This window comes from Ranitomeya variabilis, chromosome 4, assembly GCF_051348905.1.
Source record: "Ranitomeya variabilis isolate aRanVar5 chromosome 4, aRanVar5.hap1, whole genome shotgun sequence".
Taxonomy (NCBI): domain Eukaryota; kingdom Metazoa; phylum Chordata; class Amphibia; order Anura; family Dendrobatidae; genus Ranitomeya; species Ranitomeya variabilis.
In genome coordinates, this window is record NC_135235.1 from 254,078,216 (window position 1) to 254,105,067 (window position 26,852).

Below are 26,852 nucleotides of genomic sequence, written 5' to 3' on the forward strand. Positions count from 1 at the left end.
ACGGGGAACCTCTTCTTGGTGGTACCTGAAGAAGACACCGTATCACGTACCGGGACCGGGCAGTCGGGTTCCGGCAGCGAGGAGGCTCCTGCCGCGGCTTGTCCAGCACCCGAAGCCGCCACCGCTGGAACCAAGGGGTTCTTCAGGGTGTGCGGGGGAGAGAACGCCGCCCGACTCTGAAGGAAGAAGGGGCGCTGGTCACCCGGAGCTCCTGTGCCACCTACCGCACGCTCCGGGTGTGGAAAGATGGCCACCGCTCCGGAAATGCGGCAATAACTTCTGGGTCATCTCCGCGCGCATGCGCGGTAGTCTCCTCTCCCGGGAGGATGTGCGCAGGACCGAAAGTGCGGTAAAACGCAGGAGGTGGCGCCGGATTCAAATAGGGAGATGGTGCACACATAGTGCGACAACTATCTCCCTGTAACCATGGAGGACAGCGATCCACAGCAGCAACTGCAGCCCAGGCAGCAGCACCATAAGAAGGTGGACCCTAAGAGTTCCAGAAGAAGTGGGTCTAGCAGTCAGTCCATGCAGCGCAGCAGATCTGCTGCAAGGACTAACTCCCCTCCTCAAGAGACTCCTCTACCAGACCCGGGCCCTCCTCCAGAATCGGTACCTGCCTCCACATCTGAATGGTGAGTGATCTCCGTGAAAGTACATATTTTATAATGGGGTTCCCTCTTCTCCCTTACTAGGGTAAGAAGAGGCTGGAGAAAAAGAAAAATAGGGCCTGCCCCACCTGTAGCAAAGCTTTGCCGATAACCTGGAACAAAAAGCTTTGTAAATCATGCATTCAACATTTATTGTGTGAAGAGACCCCTGATTTCGTATCTGAACTTAAAACTATAATTAGATCTGAAGTTCAGAATGCCCTTTTATCTTCCAAAAAAGGGAAGGATAAGGTGAAGGAAACGGTATATTCCCACTCTGTCCGATCCTCATCTGAGGACGTGGATTCTGACGATTCTAAATCCTCCCTATCTTCCTCCGATGAAGATTCGGGCCGTCATTGCTTCCCACTAGAGGAAGTGGATGCTCTAGTGAAAGCCGTCAGAGCCACTATGGGGGTTGAGGATCCCAGACCCGATAAAACGGCTCAAGATATAATGTTCGGAGGTCTGGGACAAAAAAAGCAGAGAACTTTTCCATTAAATTCCAATGTCCAGACACTGATCAAAAAAGAGTGGGAGAAACCGGACAGGAGAAATTCTTCAGTGCCCTCGCTTAAAAGGAAGTATCCCTTTGAGGACGAGGCGTCCACTTCTTGGGACAAGGCACCAAAATTGGACGTAGCAGTGGCCAAAGCCTCGAAAAAATTTGCGCTCCCGCTTGAGGATATGGGTACCCTCAAAGACCCTTTAGATAAGAAAGCGGATACCTTTCTTAAAGGGGCATGGGAATCGGCTGGGGGTAGCTTGAGACCTGCAGTTGCAGCGACCTGCACCTCCAGGTCTTTAATGGTGTGGGTTGACCAGCTGGAAAGCCAGATTAAGGATGGGTCACCCAGGAGTAAAGGTACCTTCACACTAAACGACTTTGCAGCGATAACGATAGCGATCCGTGACGTTGCAGCGTCCTGGATAGCGATATCGTTGAGTTTGACACGCAGCAGCGATCTGGATCCTGCTGTGATATCGCTGGTCGTTGCTGAAAGTCCAGAACTTTATTTGGTCGTCAGATCGGCGTGTATCGTCGTGTTTGACACCAAAAGCAACGATGCCAGCGATGTTTTACAGTGGTAACCAGGGTAAATATCGGGTTACTAAGCGCAGGGCCGCGCTTAGTAATCCGATGTTTACCCTGGTTACCATTGTAAATGTAAAAAAAACAAACAGTACATACTCACCTTCTGCTGTCTGTCACACGTCCCTCGCCGTCTGCTTCCCGCACTGACTGTGAGCGCCGGCCGGAAAGCAGGGCACAGCGGTGACGTCACTGCTGTGCTCTGCTTTCACTTTACGGCCGGCGCTCACAGTCAGTGCGGGAAGCAGACAGCGAGGGACGTGTGACAGACAGCAGAAGGTGAGTATGTACTGTTTGTTTTTTTTACATTTACAATGGTAACCAGGGTAAACATCGGGTTACTAAGCGCGGCCCTGCGCTTAGTAACCCGATGTTTACCCTGGTTACCCGGGGACCGTTGGTCGCTGGAGAGCTGTCTGTGTGACAGCTCTCCAGCGACCAAACAGCGACGCTTCAGCGATCGGCATCGTTGTCGATATCGCTGCAGCGTCGTTTAGTGTGAAGGTACCTTAAATTGCTAGACTCAATCCCTGCAATTAGGGCAGCAGCAGCGTTCCTAGCGGACTCCTCAGCGGACTCAGTGCGTTTAACATCCAAGGCCGCTGCCCTCTCCAACGCAGCTAGAAGAACCCTATGGCTTAAGAACTGGCCAGGGGACCTCCAAATGAAGCTAAAATTGTGTTCTATCCCATGTGAGGGGTATTTCTTATTTGGGGAGACCCTGGATGACATCCTCCAGAAAGCTGGAGACAAAAAGGGGTTTCCAAATCTGGGACCAGCCCCATTTAGACAGTCCTTTCGGAACCGAAAAATTTTTCAGCGGAGACCTCCCAGAGAACAGAATAAATGGGAAGAAGGGAGAAGATGGGATAGAGGTCACCTTCTCGGCAACACCTCCCGTGACAAAAAGCCCTCCAAATGACATTTTTCCTACGGTGGGGGGAAGACTCGCCTCATTTCTTCCTGCCTGGAAGAAAATATCCAACAACACCTGGATTTTAAAACTCATACAATCCGGTCTAACAATAGATTTTCTTTCTCTCCCCCCCCCCCCCCCCCCCCCCCGAAATTACATAGTGACGAAAACAAGACCTTCGGCAGCAGAACAAGCGGCATTAGAGAAAGAAATTATTTCCCTACTGCAGAAATCCGTAATTCAGGAAATCTCCCCTCAAGAAATGGGGGAAGGTTTTTTTCTCCCCTCTGTTTCTAGTACCGAAACCCGACGGGTCCTTTCGGACGATTATAAACTTAAGAAACTTAAACAATTATGTAAGAAATCACAAGTTCAAAATGGAAACCATAAAGTCTACAATAAAAATTATTTTCCCAAATTGCTACATGGTCGTGATAGACCTAACCGACGCATACTACCATGTGCCCATCCACGAACAATCTCAAAAATTTCTCAGGATGGCGGTCTCCATAGAGGGAAAAATAAGAAATTTCCAGTACAGGGCCCTCCCGTTTGGGATCTCAATTGCTCCGCGAATATTCACGAAAATAGTAGCAGAAATGATGGCCCACATAAGGGAGCAAAACATTATCATAGTCCCTTACTTGGACGATTTTCTTATTGCGAGCGACTCGGCTCAAAGTTGCAGACAACAGAGAGACCGAGAGTAATGACTATTCTACTTGGGTTGGCTCATAAACATAAAAAAATCAAAGTTGGAACCCTGTCAAGTACAGGAGTTCCTAGGGCTGACGTTAGACTCCCTGGTTCAAGAATGCCGACTCCCGGGCCCCAAAAAAGACAAAATATTAACCATGATAGCACAAACTCTACAAAACCCCTCCATGACTCTAAGGAGGGCAATGTCACTGCTGGGCTCTCTATCTTCATGCCTGCCAGCGATACCTTTCGCACAATTCCACACAAGGGAGCTTCAGTGGCACATGCTAGAATGGCAGTTAATATTAAAAAAACAATTTGGAAAGCAGGGTCATCCTAAATTCCTCAGTTATTCATTCCCTTCTTTGGTGGGGAAAGAACCAGAATATTTCAAAAGGAATTCCTTGGGTACCAAAAATATCTCGGGTAATAACAACCGATGCGAGTCCCAGGGGGTGGTGGCCCACATGGAAGACAGAGTGGCTCAGGGCAACTGGTCAGTTCAGGAACTGTCAGCATCCTTAAACCAAAAAGAACTTTGGGCGGTGCATCGTGCTCTTCTATCTTTCCTAACCTACATTCGGGGACATCATGTCCGAATTTTCTCGGACAACATAGTGACAGTAGCATATATAAATCACCAGGGAGGAACAAGGTCTCGGTCACTGATGAGTTCCTCTGCCAAAATTATCAGCCTTGTGGAAAAAAATCTACTGTCCCTTTCTGCGCTACATATTCAGGGTTCAAAAAACGAGAAAGCAGATTACTTGAGTCGAACCCAGTTGAAACAAGGCGAGTGGTCCCTGAATCAGTCTATCTACAACCAGATCACAGGAATGTGGGGAACTCCAACAATAGACTTGTTCGCCAATTGCAAAAACAAAAAAGTAAGCAAATTTTGCTCACTGAGTCCGGAAGGGAATCCCCAGGCTCTGGATGCCTTTCTGATCCCATGGACCCACAAGCTGACATACGCTTTTCCGCCAATCATTCTGATTCCGGCAGTCATTCGGAAAGTCAGAGAAGACAAAACAAAAAGGATCCTTATTGCCCCGTTCTGGCCAAAAAGGACATGGTTTTCCTGGCTAAGGATGCTATCGGTCTCAGACCCATGAGTCCTACCGAATTTGCCAGACCTACTACAGCAAGGACCGATCTTCCACCCACAAGAGTCGAACTTGCATTTGACAGCCTGGCTTTTGAACGGGGACTATTAAAAGAAAGGGGCTTCTCAGACAACTTAGTTGCTACATTGTTAAAATGTAGAAAACCTGTTACTACTAAAATATATGGGAAAACATGGAAAAAATTCTTGTCTGTCTCCAAAGTAAAAATCCAGGAGGGACCCTCAATTAATAAAATACTTGAGTTCCTACAAAAAGGTCTGGAACAAGGGTTAGCGGTCAGTACTCTTAAGGTACAGATAGCAGCCCTGGGAGCACTCTATAACCAAAATATTGCGGCTAACCCGTGGATAATAAGATTCATTAAAGCGGTAACAAGATCAAAACCTGTAGTTACCCAAAAGATACCCCCATGGGACTTAAACTTAGTCCTCTCAGCGTTTTCTGGTCCTCCATTTGAACCCATAGACACGATTCCCATAAAAACACTATCACTTAAGACCATTCTTCTGGTAGCCTTAACATCTGCGTGCAGAAGAAGCGATATTCAAGCCCTATCCTCTAACCCACCTTTTACAAAAATATTGGATGATACAGTCACTCTTAGACCTGACCCGGCCTATTTGCCAAAAGTGGCATCAAAATTCCATAGGTCACAAGAAATATCCCTGCCGTCCTTTTGCCCAAACCCCAGAAATGAGAAAGAGCAGAACTTCCATAATCTAGATGTCTAGATTCCACCAGGGAGTATAGGAAGGAAGGCTCTTTGTCTGTTTTCAGGGTCCCAGAAAAGGATTCCGGGCATCTAAAGGTACTTTGGCAAGGTGGATAAAAGAGGCAATAGCGTTGGCATATTCATCCACGGGGAATGCGATCCCGGATGGTATAAGAGCGCATTCCACAAGAGCAGTAGCTACCTCATGGGCTGAGAGGTCAGAGGTATCAATAGAACAAATCTGTAAGGCGGCCACCTGGTCATCACCATCAACCTTTTTTAGACACTATAGATTAAATCTAGCCTCTGTGTCTGACTTGACCTTCGGGAGAAGGGTTCTCGAGGCGGTGGTCCCTCCCTAAGCTTAGTCTCTGCAATTCTCTCCATAGTGCTGTCATGGGGGACCGAGAAAGTCATAGTTACTCACTGATAACGGTGTTTCTCGGAGCCCATGACAGCACTCGCTTATTCCCTCCCATCACGAGTGCGGTGAGCACCTTTAATTACATATGATTTATATAATTTATATAATATAGTCTAGGCACGGGGTTCCTTTTTTAAGAAATGTTATAATATGATTTTCTCTCTGTTGTAACTAACCTGGAGGTCCTCCGATGCTCTGTAAACCAACTGATGCGAGGGAGAGGTACCACCCTATTATCTGTAGGTTTCATGTCCCTGAAGGGCAGATCCCCTCTCTCCGTAGTGCTGTCATGGGCTCCGAGAAACACCGTTATCGGTGAGTAACTATGACTTTCCCCCCTAGGGGTCTAAGGGATAATGTTTCTCCTTGTGGTGAGTGGTAAACTAAGCCTGGCATGTCAGAGTGAGGAGACTTATAAGCCATGCATGCTGCTCTGGGAAATTTAAATATGCAAATTGTCTCTTCACAGAGGAGTAGAACTCTACCATCTCCTATTGGAAGCAGCGACCCTAAAAGTAATTATATACCCTTTAACGAGCCTTGCAATATGACTTGGGATTAAAGGCAAACCACAATCTCAGTTTGCAGACACAATGTTTTGGGGTACTACCCCACATAAGTGCAAAGTATGAGATCTGATTTGGCTAGGTTTGAGTCTCTGGACTGTGGTCTAATGTTTCTCCTTGTGGAGAGGGACGAGCCAGGCCTGGCACGTCAGAGTGATGAGGAGACTAAGGGTATGTGTCCACGTTCAGGAAACGCTGCGTGTTTGACTCTGCGGAGAATCGCAGCGTCAAACACGCAGCGTCCAGATGTTACAGCATAGTGGAGGGGATTTTATCAAATCTCGTCTCCACTATGCGTGGTAACATGCACCGTCTTTTAAGATCGCAGCATGTCCGTGTACCTTGCGGCGACGCTGCACCGCCACAAGGTATATCACAGGGCCCTATGTGTGGGGTGCGATGATGCCGGATGTGTGCAATGAACACATCCAGCATCATCGCGTCACAGAAGGGGGCGGGGCTTAGGGCGGAGCGGGTTTGCCGCTCCGTCCAAACCGCCGGCCATCCTGAAGGTGGACACGTACCCTTATAAGCCATGCATGCTCTTCTTGGAAAAATGTTTTAATTTGCATCTATTCCATCCGCTACATTTTTTTTAAGAGATTGAAAAAAAACCTCACTACCTTCAGTCGGATTTCAGACTGAATGGGCACAAGGCCCCGAGTCATCAAGACTGGTGTTTTGCACACTTTTTTTGAGGAACTGTGCGCTGCTGATTCACCAAATTCATTAAGGTGTGTGCACTTTGTAATGAAATTAGTGCATCCTTCACCTACCGGATATATTACTCCAGTCAGGGACAGGAATACATTTCTTCCGCAATGTACACCACCAGTGGTGTAAATTATCAGGAGTTGGTCAGGGGCACGCTATCACGCCCCGTCCGACCCCAGCTTTGCCTACTTTTGTAAACAACTACTTTTGTAAAAAAAAAAAAAAAAAGCTCAATTTTATTTCAACTTTTAAATTGCGCCAAAACATTTAGGAATCTGGTCCAAAATAATTTTTAATTAATTTTTTCTATTACATTAAAGCTAATGGGAAATGGATCTTCATGGTCATTAATTATATGCTTTCTGCATAACGGATCTGTTTTAAAAGACCATTCTAGTAAAATAAAGAAAAAAGGAATATGATTAAGGCTATGTGCACACGTAAGAAAAGAGGTGCAGGATTTTCTGCACAAAATCCGCATCTCCTGGCAGAATCCGCAGCCGCGGATTTGCCGCTGTTTTTATGCGAAATTTGTGAGGTTTTTATGCGTAATTGATGCGGATTTTGTGCAGATTTTCTGCGGATTTTGCCACTGCGGATTTTTATCATGGAGGGGTGCACAAACGCTGCAGATCCGCACAAAAGAACTGACATGCACTTTAAAATCCGCAGCAATTCCACACTGATTTTTCCGCACCATCTGCACAGCTATTTTTTTTTTCCCATTGAATAACATTGTACTGTACATCACAGTGCAGATCTGCAGCGTTTCTGCGCGGAAAAATAATCCGCAGCAAATCCGCATCGTGTGCACATAGCCTTAAACATTGAAAAAGAAAAAAAAAAAAAAAACACACCAGACGGTACTAAAATTTCACTTTAAACAGATCCATTTGGCAGGTCTGTTACAAATGAGCTTTTTTTTCTGTTTGATCCTTTTTAGTTTCAACTGGTTCAGATACACACTGATCCCAAATGGAAATGTGGACTTGGCCGATGATTCTCCCTAAAACTACAGAGAATGGCGGCGTATTATGGGTGCATTAAAGTGACCCCTGCCTCTCATTAACACGGTTCTGTTGTACAACATCTTAATGTAACAATTTACTCATTTTTAGTTCATTTATAATCTGTATAATCTGTATAATCTGTATAGTCTGAAAATAATCTAATAATCTACGTTGTGAAACCACGATCATGCTGCTGCTTACCGATCTCTTGTGCAGATCAGGCTGTAAATCTTATTCACTTGTGGGAATCTACTTGAGGCGTCTTTCATACTTTTTTTTTGTTGAGTTTTTATTGGTTTGCAAAAAGAAGCCATGATTGTAAAGCAAGCTTTCAGTAAAATAAATATATATTTTTTCTATATAGAGAAGCCTATAGGAAAGCTATATCTTGTGAAAAAAATAAGCCCCAAAATATCCATACACAAATAGAACAAACAAATTTTAAACGCAATAAACACCAATTTCTTTTTTTATTTGTTGACTTGCAGATAACATCTGTCTGCATGAAAATCATGGCTGGACATGCTGCATGTGAAGCCACCATAGTAGGGCGTCCAGTTGTATGTAGAGAAGGCTTAGAGGGTTGTTGTGTTTTCTTTCTTCAGGAGCGCACCGCTCTTCTTCCTCTCTGCTTCCTGCTTGGCAAGGTCGCACCTCCGGTCAGGACTGAACGCCCGCTGTGTTGCTGGCAGACATTGCTTTGCCTCTGCACCATCGGAGGAAGTTGGTGGGATACAGTGGTCTGACGAGTTTCACAGCAGCACTTGCAACCTCCTAAAGTATAAACCTGCGATTTTCCCACATGGATTATCTGTTTAGAGAATTACAGCAGGTCCTGCTTTCATCATAATTTGCAGACGAGTCGCCCTTCGGTCCCTTGCTATAAGTCCATGGAAAACTGATCTAAATTGAATGTAAAACTGGTTAATCTTTTTTTTCACTAGTGAAGCACTGACCGTTTTCAGCCATTTTTGAGTACAGCTCTATAATTGTATCTCACCTGTGCAGCCTTGTCTCCGATGGCTCTTGTCAGCACTGATACATTGTAGCAAACCACCAGGACATAGTGGGACCGAATTAGAAAGGTGTGTTTGCCATTTTTTTCTGGCTTAAAAAAAAAGTCAAATGTTGCAATAAGGAAAAATGCCTTTTGGAGTTTTTTTGCGTCAGCTTCCCCAAAATGGACTTTTCATTGGTGGAAATTGTCGGGCTCCCCTTTATGAATTGGGCACATCTTACTCCAGCAGTCCCGTTAATTTAGACTGGCGGGCGAAGTCTTAACGAATCTTGTAGAAGATGGTCTACTGTATACAAGTGTAACAAACCTTCACTTGTGAGAAGTAGAAGGTCCAGACAGGTTCGATTGCTAATTATACACAAAGGAGAAAAAAAGAACAAAAATAATTAAACGGAAATATAGTGCCGAAAACCAAAAAACAAGACTATTGTGATCCCAAGCAGACTTGTACCCAAGTGTTATGAAACTAAGGTATTAAAGTTGTTAATGCTATTCTACGTTCCTACGATGCGGTTTTGGATATGTTTTGGATGTTGCAGATTTTCTGCAGTAATTCTGCCCCATTGTGTCTGGGCCATTACCCCCTGCCGGGTGGACAGATTCCCTTTACATGTGATGCTAGAACAGAATTACAACAGAATGCTCTTTTCTGCCATTAGCAATGTGTTCATCTTGGATCCATTACCTGGAAATGGCTTCTATTTTTATAGCTGGGCATATCGTCCCCACAGCTGCCATAAATGTGTTCAGACACTCGTACCTGGTGCTGCTGGGGATTGGGCCATTTTCCAGCCTCCGGACTCTGTTCTGGAGGTTGGTTCCACATTTAGATGCCTTACTTTTGGATTTCAGATTTCCCTTCACTGTTCTGCGTGGAGGCCTTGGATATATTCTCCACCTCCCGGAGTTTCTAAGGAATCATTATTTTGTAGTATATTTTAAGCATTTCCGAGGGGTGGGGAAACTGCTCAGAGCTTTTTGCAGTTGTGCAAATGTATACTCTAATAAATCCTCCCTCCTTCCGCGCGCAGGCACATAGGAGTATTGGGAATGGCGTTGCTTTCCCTAAGAGACACCCGCTCTGTCTCTTTCACTATGTTTCCAGGCCATAGCCGCGGCCTCCCATGGAGATGAAGCACTGTCAGCCTGGCTGTTAATTAGGCGTTGGGGGAAATGTTGGCTGATGGCTGTTGTGAGCGGCCGCTCTGGAGCCTCTGGGCCCGTTTGCTGCAATGAATCAGCACGGTTCTCTATTAAAGTGGATGCTACATCTAGAAGCACACCTGGATCTGTAGACCGCAGGCGCCGAGATGCAACTAATGACACTGGGATGAATCCTTCCTATTACGGGGTGGGAAACACCTGACTACTTACTAAGGGGCAGTGCAATCTATGCTGCCTGATATTATTGACAGTCCATTGAAATCCCTGAGATTCCAGTGCTTCTTAGACTGGAATATTCAGAGCAAATTCTTATCACTGCAGCATCATTGTTATTCTTTGTAAATGAAAACAATCTTAAATACATATTGTAATGGGAATCCCTGTATCTGCAGTGATGTACCTGTGCGCACTGATGCTTACGGTCAGTTTTCAGCTTTTGCTATTGTGATGCAGTGCCAGTGACCCATGATGCAGCCAGGGGGCACTGTGTGGGCTCCTCAGGATACACATGGAGGCGTAACTGCGTTTGTGAAACGGGGTCCGGCATGTTTGTAAATGGCCGGTATGTGTCGCAGAGGGAGTCTGCGCTGTAAGCCAGTATTGTTGTTCTGGGACCTGTAGTTTCACAAGTATTTGTTTAGTTTAAGGGGAGGCTTACATAGTTGGAGAGCTGGGCGGGAATGGCTAACCACACACACCTCCCAAAAGGGGGGGTAGTTACCGGAGTGTATGGACCGGAATGGTCAGTGTGTAAAGTCCTGGATGGCCTGTGTGTTGGAATGTCCTGGAGTGGACTGGATTCCTGGAAGCACCTGGTGAGGCTATGGTCTGAAGGCCTGTGTGTTGGAAGTTCCTGGGACTAGTCTTCCTGAATAGCACACGGAGGGGCCATATCTGGATAGCCTGGAACGGCTACCGTGTTGGGGAACCTATTGTTCCTTCTGCGGGTCTGGACTATCTGCCCTGGTCACAAGGACGGTGATCCCAGTTAGGCAGCTTCCCTGGGAACCAGGACTGACAGGAGTCAGTGTGTGGAGCCAGAGCTCCTTTAAGGTAACGTCAGATAAAGGGGGTTATGGGCAGAGAAGTATCTGCCATTGGAACAGACTGTCGGTGGTTATTATGTTACATGGGTGTATATAATGAACTGTTTGTGGTGCGGTTTATGAGTGCAAAATAAAACAAATAGACTGTTTTTGTGAGAAACCGTTCCTGAGTGCTTTAATCCCGTTGCCAAGCGAGTGTCCTCCAACACACTCAGGTAGCGCTATATCACACTATATACACCAGGTCAGCACTCATATATCATTGTCTTCAGAGAGCAGGGTAGGAGACCATTCACATTAGACTTACTGCCTGAACACGTTGCTTCTGGGGAGATTGTTTAACCATAGGATGTTCTGCAGATGTTCATTTAGCTTATATCACTGGTGAAAAAGGAGGGTGAGATATATTGAATTTGAACATGCCCACTCATTGGTTCTCTGGCATTATTCACTGCCAGATAGGTCTGGAAGATAGAGAGGGGTCTGGACAAAAGGGTGTGGTAACGGGATATTCGTCTCTCTCAGAATACACGCATGTACGAACTGAGCGTATGCATGGAGGAGTTAGGAAAGGCTATTGGCACAGGATTCACAGGCATGTTCCTTCTTCACACATGACCTGTACAAATCGCTGAATGATGTTCAGAATGTGAATTAATATATAGTAAGGAGCAAGAAATAGATTTGATAAAAATGGCAATTTATTCATGCAAATATATTGCTCTGTTGCAAAAGAAGGGACAGTAGTGAATGGGGATAGAGGTAACAAAGGTGAGAATAATTTAATTTTGAATAATTTATGTAAAAGAAGGACCACTTCTTGTGGAGAGGCAAAGGGCCGCCCCCGCTTCTCCTTGCGTAGACATACTGCACAGGAGCATTATAGTAAGTTTTTATCGCACATGTAATACAGGTGAAGAAAAGTAGGAAGACCATTACACTTAGAGAGACGCCTGTGTAGTATGTAGGGTTGATCCTGAAAGTACGCCTGTATGTAGAAGTGATTCTGGGAGCATGGCTGGATGTAGAGTTGATTCTAGGGGTGATTCCGGGGAGCGCCGGTGGATGTAGAGGTGATTCTGGGGGTGATCCCAGGAGCGCAGCTGGATGTAGAGGTGATCCTAGGGGTGATCCCGGGAGCGTGGCTGGATGTAGAGATGATTCTGGGCATGATCCGGGAGCGTGACTGGATGTAGAGTTGATTCTAGGGGTGATTCTGGGAGTGCGGCTGGATGTAGAGGTGATTCTAGGGGTGATCCCGGGAGCACAGCTGGATGTAGAGATGATTCTGGGGGTGATCCCGAGAGCACGGCTGGATGTAAAGATGATTCTAGGGGTGATTCTGGGAATGCGGCTGGATGTAGAGGTGATTCTAGGGGTGATCCCGGGAACGTGGTTGGATGTAGAGGTGATTATGAGTGTGATCCCGGGAGCATGGCTGGACGTAGAGTTGATTCTGGGCGTGATCCCTGAGGCATAGAGGTGATTCTGGGCATGATCCTGGGAGCGTGGCTGGATGTAGATTTGATTCTAGGGGTGATCCCAGGGGCGTGGCTGGACGAAGAGGTGATTCTGGGGGTGATCCCTGGAGCATAGAGGTGATTCAGGGTGTGATCCCTGGAACATTAAGGTGATTCTGGTCATGATTCCAGGAGCGTGGCTGGATGTAGACGTGATTCTAGAGGTGATCCCAGGAGCGTGGCTGGACGTAGAGGTGATTCTGGGGGTGATCCCAAGAGCACGGCTGGATGTAAAGGTGATTCTGGGAGCGTGACTGGATGTAGAGGTGATTCTGGGGGTGATCCTGGGAGTGCGGCTGGATGTAGGGGTGATTATGGGCATGATCTCGGGAGCTCAGCTGGATGCAGAGATGATTCTGGGCATGATCCCGGCAGCATGGCTGGATGTAGAGGTGATTCTGGGGGTGATCCCTGGAGCACGGCTGGATGTAGAGGTGAATCTTGGGGGAGCCGTGTAATGTACCATGCCCTGCGCAGCGCGTCGGTGATAGTTGTGAATCGGCATATATCGTGTGGAATCACCGCAGAATATTGCAGTAATTCTGTAGGGATGAGTTTGGGCCAGGATTTCTTTGTGATCAGGGCAGTATGGATGGTCCACATTCATTCATTGCAAATGTCGCTCATACTTTTTGCAGCACATAATTGGCGCCTCTTCCCTCAGCCTTGTCTGTCTGTAATCTCGATAATCCGGTGTAAATTCGGCACTAACGATTAGTAACTTTTGATGCGTCACATTTTGGTGCTGCTGAAGGTTCCTATTTCTGTGTTCTGTAGAGATGAATGTGTTGCCTTTGCCAAGGGATGATAAATTGTAACGTGTGTTGACAGTATGTTGTTACATTGCTGGTTTCAGCAGCTTTGCTTACACCTGGGAGGGATCACATAAAGCCAAACGTCTGCATCATGAGCCTCTCTATACCGTGCGCAAACCTCCTGACTCCACGCGAGATGCACTGACCTCATTCAGCTCCTGGCAACCAAGGAGTTTGCTGTGGCTTCAGTCTTCAAGTCTTCACCTTTAGAGGCCTGTGCAGAAAATAAGCTCAGAATGAGCTCCACCGGGACCCTGCCAGAAAAGGCGACTGCAAGCACCGCGCATTGAAATGACTGCCAAGGTCTCTCCGCTCGGGCCACGGCTGTGACTGGCATTCAGCTGTTTGTGGAAACTTTTCATGTGGTCATAATGAGTACTAATGGTTCTGGAAATGTTCTTGGTTTTTATTGATGTGCTGACATTTGGTGTTTTTTTTTGAGGAGCGGTGAGGGAGTTGGACTTTGAGGAGCGAGCTTGTGGCCGCTGCCGGTCTGCACTTGTTTGGGGCAATCACAGATGGCAGAACCATAACTGTAAATCTGACTATTAATGCTACAATGTCTAATGGTTTACATATAGACCATCAAAAGAACCATTTGTAGTCAGTACCGAACAACCCAATCATCAAGTGGATCGGTTAAACAGCAAACAAAATAGGACACTCCTCAATACAACCAAGATATCAAGAAAAAAATGGAGTACTAAGTCCACAAATAATTAAGAGTATAGCTTTAATAGAATACATAATCAGTACAAAAACCTCAAAAAATGATAATAGTAATGTACACAAGTAAATAAGAGACACAAAAACAGCAAGGGATCAGGTATGTGGTGGTATATGTGTCCTAGCTGAATCGGAACAGGGGTATTGCATAAAGTGCTAGTGCTTAGAAGTTCAAAATATAGGGGTATAGGAGATTAAACATCAATATTTACGGAAACCAATGCCATCAATCCCAGTAAATACCATGTTTCCAAATGCTTAACCCCTCATCCCAAAGTGCTTACCCATACTGCCGCTCAGACCGGAACATGCACCACTCCGCCACCAACGCGCGTTTTGCGTGAGCTTTTTCAAGGTGCACCGAAACGCGCATACCTGATCTTTTGCTGTTTTTGTGTCTCTCTTGTTTACTTGTGTACATTACTATTATCATTTTTTGATGTTTTTGTACTGATCATGTATTCTATTAAAGCTATACTCTTTTAATTATTTGTGGACTTAGTACTCCATTTTTTTCTTGATATCTTTAATGTCTAATGGTTGTTCTTTCTTCATTAGGACAGGTATAGTAGACCTGTAAGATGTAGACTGGTTTTACGCGATTTCTGCAGGGTTGGCTTACTGTGTGCAGCAGGGAAGCTTCTGGCACATACATCAGACTTGCCCTGTGCTGCCATTTATAGTATTCATCAGCTATACTTGTGCACAATAGCTCAGAAGTCCGTGTTACTCCATACAGAGGGATCCTGAAAAAAAAAAATGCATGTGCTCGGTATAATGTAGATCCCGTCACATTGATTCCCGGCTGTTTGATCTAATTGAGGGCGGCGTGTAATCTGTATCCACCTAAACTATGAGAGCAAGTGTGTCCGGGTGATGCCGTGTCTCAAGGGCCATGTAGCAGATTGAACATGTCATGTCTCCTGTAACCACAGAACTCTCATCTTTATAGTATTTTATTTCATGGTGCAATAAATGCAAACAAAAAAAGTAGGGCAAGATCATCTATTAAATGTCCACACTGTCCACCCCTGCCGAAAACTGGGCCTCCAAGTCCATCGTGCCTCCCATTGGGAAAGTGTAGATGGGGTATATGGGTAAAGGAAATGGCTGTTTTGGAAAACACATTTTCAGATAACCAACTTAATAAGGATGGGGTAAGAGTCGAAGAAATCTTATCGACAAGTTGCACAAAAATTGACCTATAATTTGCAGCATGGCATTTTATAGTGCAGACGTCCAATATGGATTTCAGTCTTTTGCAATAAATCGGATGACATTTGTGACAAATCTGCAAACCCTAAACCAAGCCGCTATCCTAGATGTTGGCGCAACGCAGAGTCTTCATTTGTTGCTGGCATTTCCTATTATTACTTGTCGGAAATTATTAGAGCTGAAGAGTAAAACTGGAAAGGAACGATTAGGATAAGCTTCCTGTGCGAGCTCCTTGTCCGACACCACCAGCTCAAGATGTGCAGTAAACCAGTCGCTCGGATATGCAGGTAACGCTTCTGCAGTCTCCTCCAACCACCAGAGCCAAGCCATTCTAGTGGTGCCCCTGATAGGGGAAAGTGGGCGACATTGCTTTCCTCCTTCATCCTTTTACCCAGATGTAGTGACTCTGCTACGTGGGATGATAAGTGGGCGAATGAGTATTAATAGGAACTCTCGTCCCCGATCAATGACCTATGTAAACATGGCAGCAATTTAACCAATGGCCGATCACACGCTTTATATCGCCTAATAAGAGTCATCACTTAGGATGTGGATGTTCTCCTGACAATGTGCAAACTGAAAGACACAGATCAATAGTATTAGCAATGGTCTGTCCCCATATAGTCTACATCAGCTCATGTAAACCAGCGCCCAGAAGTCTACCTGTGCAGAAGACTGTGACACTAGACAACCGTAGGTGTTCTGACCGACGTCATCCAATGTTCATATCACCTATTAGATGGCAAGCAAATGTCTCTGTGCAACCAGTGTAACTTGATTTTTGCATTTGCCTTAAATCCATGTAGTCACTGCAGACACTGATGCACAGACTGCTGTTCTGTTTTTCTTCTTAGGTGCATGGAATAATCACCAGAGTGTCGACTTCCATCATCTGTCAGACAACTAAGAAGTTTACAGGAAACTCCCCAGATCTTCTGCTCCACGTGACACTCTGCACGGTACAAAACCTAATTTTACTTGCAATCCGCCAGCAATGGTCATTTACCTTTAAGGGCTATATTATCGTTCTTGCTTTGATAGAACGAGATCATCTATCTATTAAATTTCAACACTGTCCACCCCTGGCGAAAATGGAGCCTCCAAGTCCATTGGGCCTCCCATTGGGAAAGTGTAAATGGGGTATATAGATAAAGAAAATGGCTGTTTTGGAAAACACATTTTAAGGTACCTACGTTAATAGGGTTGGGGTAGGGAGTCCTTGTTCTAAGAGTCTAAGAAATCTTATCCACAAGTTGCACAAATATTGACCTATAATTTGCGGTGTGGCATTTTATAATGCAGATATCCAATATGGATTTCATTTTGTGCATTGAATAAGATGAAATATGTGACACATCTGCAAACCCCTAAAACAAGCCGATTTCCTAGAATTTTGCGCAACGCAGAGTCTTCATTTATCGCCGGCATTTCCTTTTATTACTTGTCGGAAATGATTAGAACTGTAGAGTAAATTTTGGAAGGAACGATTAGAATAAGCTTCCTGTGCGGGCTCCTTGTCCGACACCATCTTTATGATTAAGATCGGATCAGAGTTCATTGTAAGACACAATGAAGACGCGGATACATTTACATTCACTGGTCGTATCTCTGATGTGAGAATTCTGCATTATCAGCGCTTCTGTGATTCATCTACATCGATCTAATGTCTTTCCAAGGAACCCAAACATCCTGTGACTTCTAATATGCAAAGTGGATGAAAATGAGCCTGGTATCTGCATACAGGGAGAGCGTACGGCCCCAATGACCGCTCTTTATCTGTAATGCTTTTTCAAACTTCAGTTATCTAAAGACAACTGGGAGGTGAATCCTCTTCTGGACAATATTGGACCAGTTCCAGTCCTAATGATATATACTCCGAGATAAAGAGCCATGAAAAGTGCAAAAATATCTGGACTTAAAATGGCTATATACATAAGGGGTGAACCTTCTACACCCACCAGAAATAATAGAAAGACCATTTGTAGGCAAAACAACTTTGTGGTTACATGCCACGTTTTATTAAAGTGTCTTCACCTCCCCTTAGATGGGTGTCATCCCAATGATCATTGGTCCGGCAGCTTTCACTCGAACTCACCTGTACACAGAAATACTTGCGCCCCACTTCAAGAGCCACTGCCAGAATTATGTCTGCTGATGTCTCCCCGCTGAATAAAAGAATTGGGCGATTGAAGTCCAACCTGTCAATACTACGCCCCCCAACATCATCTATCAGGAGAGACGGTCGGGTGATCCCTCTGAAATCTGCATGTTCAGACGACTTCTATCTTGAGTTTTGTGATTCTTGAAATTAAATTCTTTCCACAATTTTTAAAGCAAAATTTCAACCTAGTGGTGTAGAAAATGGCGCCCATGGCCTAATGGCACGGCACCCTGGACATATTGGTACACATGCATGACTGGTTGTGGTCCAGGTCCTGGCACCCCTATTAAAGAGCAGACTGACTGGTACTCTGCCATAGAAGCGAAGGGAGAGAGGGTGCAGCATGTCCAGTGCTCGGTGGCTCCGGCGATTAGCTGATTAGTGAGGCTGCCCCTTATCTGCCAACTTCATCCGACAGGTAAATGTTCACATTCGGCACCATTTTGTTTCCTTTACTCCTGATAGAGCCCAAGTTCTGCACGGACGTACAGTATGTGATAATAAATCTTTACCGTCCTTCGTTTTTCTGACCCATCTTTTCTGTACGTAGTCATAGAGTTCATTCAGAGATGTGGCGGTTGTATCATGGTTTTTACTGTATAACCAAGAACTTTGCTGCAAAAACTTTCAATTTTTGCTTGCATAGATGAAGCTGTTTAAAACCGCGAAATAAAGGTGCATTTTTGGTGCATGGCAGGAGTACATTTCACCCTTTACATCGCAAACTACGCGCTGATATGTTTCCAATGTAAATATCTGGAAATGCGGATGTGCACCCCTTATCAAATGTGTGTTTTGTAACGTTGCATTAGTATTGGGTCCAGTTGTCGGCCGTGTCACACTGGCAGCTGTCATCACAATTTCAGCATTAGGTGCAGCCGGACCCGACCCTGAGATGTTGCCCCCGCGTCACACAGCAAAAGGGCTTTCCATATCTCGCATCTTAAACACAATACCACGAGATCCGCTGCCAAAAAAAAACAAAATAAAACCCTTAACAGGCACAATTATTGCTAATGTAATTCGCTCCCCAAAATGGTATTCGGCGTTTCATAAAGTGGGAACATGTTTTCTACGTCCGCAGAGTATTTATTAGTGAGCACCGTAAACCTCGCTCTCGTTTCATTTTAACACAGTGAACCCAGTCCCGACTTACACGGCACTGAAATAAAAGCAACTTCTTCCACTTTTTATGGACATGACTTTCATTTCGAACTCAAGGCCCAAAGCGAGTTAATGCTTTCTATAAAGGAGCGCGTTTAAAGCACTGCCAGAATCCGCCTCTATATCCAGGATCTTGGCTTACAACGCTTTAATGAGCTCTGTCAAATTTGATTGGCAATAAAGTTACTGCATTAAAACGTTTATTAAAAAAAAAGTCAATTACTTTTTTTTTCCTTTTATTATTTTTGTTTTATGTGCACTTCAATAGGGGAAGGTGGGTCTGACGGGGCAGTCATTTCCTTTCACTTACAATTGGTGCTTTAACCCAGGAGCAGCATTTACGGCAGATCCAGAGATGCTTTATCTGACATCTTGGTGGCAAGTGAAATGGAAATACCACTGTACCATGAAGTGCAGAAAGTAAAGACATAAAATAGTCAACACATTTATGACCGCATATAACTCCTTACAGAGGGCTAGGGGGGACCCAACTGAACCTCCTTACATCGGAAGGATATGGCTGTATCTTTCACTTTTTTATTTTTTTGAAACGTGTGGAGCGAGCAGATTCACACCGGTGTCACTCCGTTACTTTGTATTTTACTACTGTCCTCTATTATCCCATATCTCTGTTGAATGATTTTGTCGAGTGTACGCCAGTACATGGAATTTCCACAGTCAATTTTATATAAATCTATTAAAAAAATCTATATAAAATGAGGAAGGCAGAGCATGCAAAACCAGCAGGTGAAACACCTCTCTGAGCCTCTCGGCCACATCCAGGGTGCATCCTAAATAACAATATATTTCATTAAACTTCAGTTTCTCCAGAACGGAGGCAGCGACTAGAGCACTAAAATTACTAATGGGTAATGCAGTTTATAAATGAAGGTCTTTATTATTAAGGGAAAAATAAATCCAAACCTACAGGGCCCTGTGTGAAAAAGTGACTGCCGCCCCCATTAAAACACAAATTAACTGTGGTTTAATCATATTATTGGGATGCTGAGTTCACATTCCCTAGCCACACCCAAGCCTGATTACTGACACACCTGTTCTCAATCAAGAAATCACATAAATAGGACCCGCCTGACAAAGTGGAGTAGAACAAAAGATCCTCAAAAGCTAAATATGCTGAGATCCAAAGAAATTCTGGAACAAATGAGAAACAAAGTAATTGAGATCTGTTAGTCTGGAAAAGGTTATAAAGTAATTTCTAAAGCCTTGGGACTCCAGTGAACTACATTGAGAGCCATGATCCACAAATTGCGAAAACATGGAATAGTGGGGAACCTTCCCAGGTGTGGTCAGCCAAAATTACCCTAAGAGCGCAGAGTCGACTCATACAAGAGGTCACAAAAGACCCCATAACAACATCCACAGACCTCACTTGCCTCAGTTAAGGTCAATGTTCATGACTCCACCATTAGAAAGAGACTGAGCAAAAATGGCCGGCATGGCAGAGTTCCAAGACAAAAACCACTGCTGAGCAATCAGAACACAAAGACTTGACTCAGTTTTGCCAGAAAACATCTTGATTATCCCAAGACTTTTGGGAGAATACTCTGTGGACTGACAAGACAAAACTGTAACTTTTTGGATGGTGTATGTCCCATTACATCTGGCGTAGGAGTAACAGAATTTCAAAAAGGCACATCATACCAACAATAAAAGAATGGTGGTGGTAGTGTGATAGTCTGGGGCTGTTTTCCTTCTTCTGCATCTGGAAGACTTGCTGTAGTAAATGGAACTAAAAATTCTGCTGTCTACCAAAAAATCCTGAAGGAGAATATCCGGCCATCTGTTCGTGACCTCAAGATGAAGTGCACTTGGGTTATGCAGCAGGACAATGATCAAGAACACACCAGCAAGTCCACCTCTGAATGGCTTAAGAAAAACAAAATTAAGACTTTGGAATGGCCTAGTCAGTCATAACCTTAGTTCAATTTGAGATGTGGTTGTATAACCTTAACCCCTTAAGCCCCGAGGGTGGTTTGCACATTAATGACCGGGCCAATTTTTACAATTCTGACCACTGTCTCTTTATGAGGTTATAACTCTAAAACGCTTCAATGGATCTTGGCGATTCTGACACTGTTTTCTCGAGACATATTGTACTTCATGATAGTGGTAAAATTTATTCGATATAACTTGCGTTTATTTGTGAAAAAAATGGAAATTTGGTGAAAATTTTGAAAATTTCGCAATTTTCCAACTTTGAATTTTTATGCCCTTAAATCACAGAGATATGTCACGCAAAATACTTAATAAGTAACATTTCTCGCATGTCTACTTTACATCAGCACAATTTTGGAATCAAAATTTTTTTTTCTTAGGGAGTTATAAGGGTTAAAAGTTGACCAGCAATTTCTCATTTTTACACCACCATTTTTTTTTAGGGACCACATCTCATTTGAAGTCATTTTGAGGGGTCTATATGATAGAAAATACCCAAGTGTGACACTGTTCTAAAAACTGCACCCCTCAAGGTGCTCAAAACCACATTCAAGAAGTTTATTAACCCTTCAGGTGTTTCACAGGAATTTTTGGAATGTTTAAATAAAAATGAACATTTAACTTTTTTTCACAAAAAAATTATTTCAGCTCCAATTTGTTTTATTTTACCAAGGGTAACAGGAGAAAATGGATCCCAAAAGTTGTTGTACAATTTGTCCTGAGTACACTGATACCCCATATGTGGGGGTCAACCACTGTTTGGGCGCATGGCAGAGCTCGGAAGGAAAGGAGCGCCATTTTACATTTCAATGCGAAATTGACTGGAATTGAGATGGGATGCCATGTTGTGTTAGGAGAGCCCCTGATGTGCGTAAACATTGAAACCCCCCACAAGTGACACCATTTTGGAAAGTAGACCCCCTAAGGAACTTATCTAGATGTGTGGTGAGCACTTTGACCCACCAAGTGCTTCACAGAAGTTTATAATGCAGAGCCGTAAAAATAAAAAATCATATTTTTTCACAAAAATGATCTTTTCGCCCCCAATTTTTTATTTTCCCAAGGGTAAGAGAAGAAATTGGACCCCAAAAATTATTGTGCAATTTGTCCTGAGTACACTGATACCCCATATGTGGGTGTAAACCATTGTTTGGGCGCATGGCAGAGCTCGGAAGTGAAGGAGTGCCATTTGACTTTTCAATGCAAAATTGACTGGAATTGAGATGGGACGCCATGTTGCGTTTGGAGAGCCACTGTTGTGCCTAAACATTGAAACCCCCCACAAGTGACCCCATATTGGAAACTAGACCCCCTAAGGAACTTATCTAGATGTGTTTTGAGAACTTTGAACCCCCAAGTGTTTCACTACAGTTTATAACGTAGAGCCGTGAAAATAAAAAAAATAAAAAAAAATGATATATTCGCCCCCAGTTTTGTATTTTCCCAAGGGTAACAGGAGAAATTGGACCCCAAAAGTTGTTGTCCAATTTGTCCTGAGTACGCTGATACCCCGTGTGTGGGGGGCAACCACTGTTTGGGCGCATGGCAGAGCTCGGAAGGGAAGGAGCACCATTTGGAATGCAGACTTAGATGGATTGGTCTGCAGGCGTCACGTTGCATTTGCAAAGCCCCTGATGTACCCAAACAGTACAAACCCCCCACAAGTGACCCCATATTGGAAACTAGACCTCCCAAGGAACTTATCTAGATGTGTTGTGAGAACTTTGAAACCCCCAAGTGTTTCACTACAGGTTACAACGCAGAGCCGTGAAAATAAAAAATCTTTTTTTCCCACAAAAATGATTTTTAGCCCCCCAAATTTTTATTTTCCCAAAGATAACAAGAGAACTTGGACACTAAAAGTTGTTGTCCAATTTGTCCCGAGTACGCTGATACCCCATATGTTGGGGTAAACACCTGTTTGGGCGCACGGCAGAGCTCGGAAGGGAAGGAGCACTGTTTTACTTTTTCAACGCAGAATTGGCTGGAATTGAGATCGGACGCCATGTCACGTTTGGAGAGCCCCTGATGTGCCTGAACAGTGGAAACTCCCCAATTCTACCTGAAACCCTAATCCAAACACACCCCTAACCCTAATCCCAACGGTAACCCTAACCTCACCCCTAACCCTGACACACCCAACCCTAATCCCCACCGTAAATGTAATCCAAACCCTAACCCTAACTTTAGCCCCAACCCTAACCCTAACTTTAGCCCCAACCCTAACCCTAGCTTTAGCCCCAACCCTAACCCTAACTTTAGCTCTAACCCTAGCCCTAACCCTAATCCTAGCCCTAACCCTAGCCCTAACCCTAGCCCTTACCCTAGACCTTACCCTAGCCCTAACCCTAACCCTAACCCTAGCCCTAATCCTAATGGGAAAATGGAAATAAATACATTTTTTTAATTTTATTTTTTTTCCCTAACTAAGGGGGTGTTGAAGGGGGGTTTGATTTACTTTTATAGCATTTTTTATATCGGATTTTTATGATTGGCAGCTGTCACACACTAAAAGACGCTTTTTATAGCAAAAAAGTTTTTGCTTCTCCACATTTTGAGACCTATAATTTTTCCATATTTTGGTCCACAGAGTCACGTGAGGTCTTGTTTTTTGCAGGACGAGTTGACGTTTTTATTGGTAACATTTTCGGGCACATGATATTTTTTGATCGCTTTTTATTCCGATTTTTGTGAGGCAGAATGACCAAAAACCAGCTATTCATTAATTTCTTTTGGGGGAGGCGTTTATACCGTTCCACGTTTGGTAAAATTGATAAAGCAGTTTTATTTGTCGGGTCAGTACGATTACAGCGATATCTCATTTATATCATTTTTTTATGTTTTGGCGCTTTTATATGATAAAAGCTATTTTATAGAAAAAATAATTATTTTGGCATCGCTTTATTCTGAGGACTATAACTTTTTTATTTTTTTGCTTATGATGCTGTGTCGCGGCTCGTTTTTTGCGGGACAAGATGACGTTTTCAGTGGGTCCATGGTTATTTATATCCATCTTTTTGATCGCGTGTTATTGCACTTTTTGTTCAGCGGTATGATAATAAAGCGTTGTTTTTTGGCTCGTTTTTTTTTTTTTTCTTCTTACGGTGTTCACTGAAGGGGTTAACTAGTGGGACAGTTTTATAGGCTGGGTCGTTACGGACGCGGCGATACTAAATATGTGTACTTTTAATGTTTTTTTTTTTTTATTTAGATTAAGAAATGTATTTATGGGAATTATATATAATTTTTTTAATTAATTTATTTATTTATAGTGGAATTTTTTTATTTTTTATTTTCTTACACATGTGGAAATTTTTTTTTTTTACTTTGTCCCAGGGGGGGACATCACAGATCGCCGATCTGACAGTTTGCACAGCACTCTGTCAGATCGGCGATCTTGCTTTCATTGCTGCAGGCTTACCAGAGCCTGGTCTGCACCCGGAAGTAATCCCTGCAGGACCCGGATGCAGCCCCGCGGCCATTTTGGATCCGGGGCCTGCAGGGATAGGAGGTAATAGACCCTCGCAGCAACGCAATCACATCGCGTTGCTCCGGGGGTCTCAGGGAAGCACGCAGGGAGCCCCATCCCTGCGCGATGCTTCCCTGTACCGCCGGCACACCGCGATCATGTTTGATCGCAGTGTGCCGGGGGTTAATGTGCCAGGGGCGGTCCGTGACTGCTCCTGGCACATGGTGCTGGATGTCAGCTGCGATAGTCAGCTGACACCTGGCCGCGATCGGCCGCGCTCCCCCCATGAGCGTGGCCGATCGGCTATGACGTACTATCCCGTCACTGGGAATTAAGTCCCAGGTCACCTTGACGGGATAGTACGTCATATGGGATTAAGGGGTTAAAAAGGCGGTTCATGCTTGGAAACCCTCCATTGTGGCTGAATTATAACAATTCTGCAAAGATGGGTGGCCAAAATTCCTCTAGAGTGTTGTAAAAGACTCATTGTCAGTTATCGCAAACGAGTTATTAGGTTTAGGGGGCAATCATGTCTTTACACAGGGCACGGTAGGTTTGGATTTCTTTTTCCCTTAATAAAAATGACCTTCATTTAAAAACTGCATTTTATGATTACTTGTGTTATCTTTGTCTAATATTTACATTTGTTTGGTGATCTGAAACATCAAATTGTGATAAACATGCAAAAGAATAGGAAATCAGGAATGGGGCAAACACTTTTTCACACAACTGTATACTCTACTATAGGACTACGAGGCGTTCTTTGGGAAAGACATGCCACCTTCAATTAATAGCCAAAATCCGATGTAAGCCTAAATAGCCACATTCCTGCCTCTGTGTAAAGCCGCTACCTGTGACAGTTTTTCGGACCATTTTGCCCCAATGGGACTGGTGCAGAGTCCAAGTCACATTTTTACGTCTTAATCTATACTGGCGCCATTAGGTCATCTGGTGAATTCATCCTCCCATTTGCCAGATGAACGTTTGCTCATTAGGAATCTTTTAAAATAAAACCACAGATTTTACAATTACGATGGAAAAAAAAGTTTCCTGCGCTGGATGAAGCTTAGTGTTAATGACGGTTCATATAATCTACTCTGAATTTCTGGATCAATCTTTTGAAACATCAGCTTCCAGATTTCCACAGCGGTGCTAATTTTTCCACAATCCGGAGTCTTGCCTTTTTTATTCCTTCAGGACATCTTCTGCCAAAATCGTGTGATAACAGAACGCAGGTGTCGTATCTGGACCCGGCCTGTAAGGTCAGAAAATGGCACACAATGCCAGACTAAGCCATGTGGCTGAAATCCGGAGTCACAAATAAGTCAGAAACTGTGAAATACAAGTGTAAACCAAAGCTCCCGACATAAGGACCTGAACCAATAAGAACAGGACAGGGAATATTGATAATATTAATTAATTTATTTTATTAAGTGACAATAGTGACAAACATTAATTGGAAATATATAGACATAAAATTAAATATAAAAATACATATATTAGTAAAAAGATTTTTGTGCACACTAAAAGCCGCAACACTTATAGGGCAAGCCAGATCCTCATAATGAGTTATAGCATGTATGGCACATTATCCCAATATACACACTAAAAAATATAATAAATAATAAAAAATATATAAAAATATATAAAAAAAATTATGTGTATAAAAATCAATTTGTGCCAGTGATATAAAGATATCACAAAAGAACTCCAAACAATTCACTCTCAAATATCAAAGTGACCATGAAGAAAATATACATAAGTGCTATGTGCAAGAGTTAAACCACCATTAAGATTACATAAGGTGCAAAAAAATGACCAAAAGGCCAAAAAGTGCTATGTGCCTATGGAAAAATGCCAATTACTTACAATGGTAAAGCAAGGGAATGACCCCAGGCTGCCAGCGGCTGATTAGTGTGCACCCCGACGCGCGTTTCAGACACGCAGTCCTTCGTCAGGGGGAGTGTGTATGCAACATGACCAGAGATGTCTTTATATTGTGGATGTGCTGATGTAAATCCCCGCCGTCTGTGCGGCGCATGAGCCGCCCGAACAGACCGGAAGTCCGGGACGCAGCGTCACGTGACCGGACGCACATGGTATGATCATGGCGTTGCCAAGGACACAGAAACGCCGCGACCCAGACACCAGACCGCCGAGCGCTCATGCGCACAACAGCAGGAACAACATGGACACAGAGAAGGGAAACTAACAACGATTTGCACCTTATGTAATCTTAATGGTGGTTTAACTCTTGCACATAGCACTTATGTATATTTTCTTCATGGTCACTTTGATATTTGAGAGTGAATTGTTTGGAGTTCTTTTGTGATATCTTTATATCACTGGCACAAATTGATTTTTATACACATAATTTTTTTATATATTTTTATATATTTTTTATTATTTATTATATTTTTTAGTGTGTATATTGGGATAATGTGCCATACATGCTATAACTCATTATGAGGATCTGGCTTGCCCTATAAGTGTTGCGGCTTTTAGTGTGCACAAAAATCTTTTTACTAATATATGTATTTTTATATTTAATTTTATGTCTATATATTTCCAATTAATGTTTGTCACTATTGTCACTTAATAAAATAAATTAATTAATATTATCAATATTCCCTGTCCTGTTCTTATTGGTTCAGGTCCTTATGTCGGGAGCTTTGGTTTCCATTTTC

At 43.8% G+C, this 26,852-nt stretch overlaps 1 protein-coding gene across 23 annotated transcripts in view; it reads left to right on the forward strand.

The window, feature by feature from the left end:
• Nucleotides 1-26,852, forward strand: part of PKNOX2 (PBX/knotted 1 homeobox 2) — a 369,700-nt gene that overhangs the window by 230,931 nt on the left and 111,917 nt on the right. For 12 of the 23 annotated variants that reach the window (XM_077249565.1, XM_077249575.1, XM_077249579.1 and 9 more), the window contains exon 4: nucleotides 16,270-16,374. The exons of the other annotated variants lie outside the window; for them this stretch is intronic. The gene's annotated coding sequence lies outside the window, so the exon portion shown is untranslated. The remainder of the gene's footprint in view (nucleotides 1-16,269; nucleotides 16,375-26,852) is intronic. 23 annotated transcript variants of the gene reach the window in all.